The following is a 1,925-nucleotide window of genomic DNA, read 5'->3' as shown; positions in this document are numbered from 1 at the left end:
TTCCGCTTGAAGCCCTAGAATGTCTAGGCGTATATTTTACTTGGTCTCTTTTCATATATTGTAAAGGGGTAGTCTGAGTTCTATAACTACGTAGTGCTATAGCCGGCTCTAGAGTAGGCAGCCTATTTTCGGATTCATCCAAAGCTTTCATAAAATAACCACAAAGAGTCTGAATTTTTATAGATGTTTGTTCTGTACATGTGATAAAGAAAAAGTGTAATTAGCGAATAACGCAAATAAAAAAAATCACCTACCATTACGATACTGCCTAATGCGAATTCTGAGCGCAGCATCATGTTGGGGCCGACGCCAACTGCGTTTGAAGTTTTGGCTATCCGCGGTTGTAGCAATGCAGCATTCGTTACATATTGCCACAGAAACTGGCAGCACTCGATTGCTACGCACACCACTCTGTGCATTGCATGCGCCGCGTACCGAGCGAAACGCCGACAACCCCGTTACGACAAGAGAAGCCAGCCCTGCATGCGCACGAGCTCCGATCGAGGCGCCAGCGCGCTTGACGCTGGAAGAAAGCGAGGTTAGAGACCGGTGGCTCGTGATATGGACAGACTCCGCGTTCGCTCTCTTTCTTGGTCGTTCGCTCTCTCGGTTACGTCGACGCCAGCCAACGGCGACGACGGTCAACTCAAGAACGGGCGCCTAAGAGCTGTGCTCTAAAATAATAGTGAGGTTGGACGATTAGCAAGTACCATATTACAGTCATGTTACTACGTTGCCTTCGTACAGCGGCGCTCTGCACCTAACTTCACTTCACCTGCGTACTTCCTTTCGGTGTTGCTCCTCAGATGACTGACACCGCAGCGCTTTCTTTTCTTCGTCTACTCGTTTCGGCTCCCTATACTCCGCGTTTCTATAGCCCCACTTCCTTTGACCCCGCGGCCTTTTATACATACGGCTTCCCTGGTGCTTAACGGTTCAAATTTCCCACTCCCAACTTTCTCCGACCAAACCTCAAGAGCGCACAAAAGCTCCCACCAAGAGAAACAGTGGTTTTCATTTTAACGGCCTCCACTCTTCCCCTCCCGCTATTATTTTATGACGCAAGAAGCTATCCTCCACATTTGCCTCCCGCCTCGCATTTTGCGAGCGCTGCACAAAAGTTCCGCCGCAGCAGTGACAGGCTTTTAAGCGGCAAAAGCAAAAAATACCGCAACCTAACGGCCCTCTTTACCGCGTCTGATTACGGATACGGCTTAACGGGCCTCCGCTGTTTGAGTGATCCGCAAAAGGCCAAGCGGGAGTTGGGAGAGAAAGTAAGTGCGCCCCCTTTTATACTCTTGTGAAGCTGGTAGGATAGTGTGTGGGCTGCAGCTTCATTGGGTGGTACGGGTTTCAGAGCGGCCTGTATTGCTCACCGGAGTGGGCAGTGTGCTCACGACTTCGGGAACCGCTTTGGCTAAACGCATAGGGAACTCTTACACTTCGGTACAGTAAACAGCAGAGTGGAGCAGAGAACAAAGAGCGGTAGCCGATATCCTACAGTAGATATTACGAAGAAACAAAATTACCTGGGCAGGTCACGTCATGTGGCCAGATAACAAATGGTCACTTATAAAGCCGGTATGGATAGCGAGAGATGGGAAGCGCTGCAGAGAACGGCAAAGGCTTAGGTGGATGTACAAGATTAAGAAATTTGGAGGTATAAGATGAAAGCAGTTCTAGCAGGACAGGATGGGTTGGAGATCACTGGGAATGCCTTGGTCCTGCAGTGGACACAAGATAGGATGATGACGAGGATAATCACAGTCACGCCCATAACTTCGCACACGGCAGTCAATGATATGTTTGCGCAGAAAATTATCAGTTGCGAATAGTGTTTGGCAGAGGCGGATATAGGATTCTTCAGTCCTCTTCTTGGGGGCATGCATTCAATATTAAGGGGGGGGGAGGACGACGACATCCGG

Source organism: Rhipicephalus sanguineus, chromosome 6, assembly GCF_013339695.2.
Source record: "Rhipicephalus sanguineus isolate Rsan-2018 chromosome 6, BIME_Rsan_1.4, whole genome shotgun sequence".
NCBI lineage: Eukaryota > Metazoa > Arthropoda > Arachnida > Ixodida > Ixodidae > Rhipicephalus > Rhipicephalus sanguineus.
The sequence above is the reverse complement of the archived record's forward strand: the minus strand, read 5'-3'. Positions refer to the sequence as shown.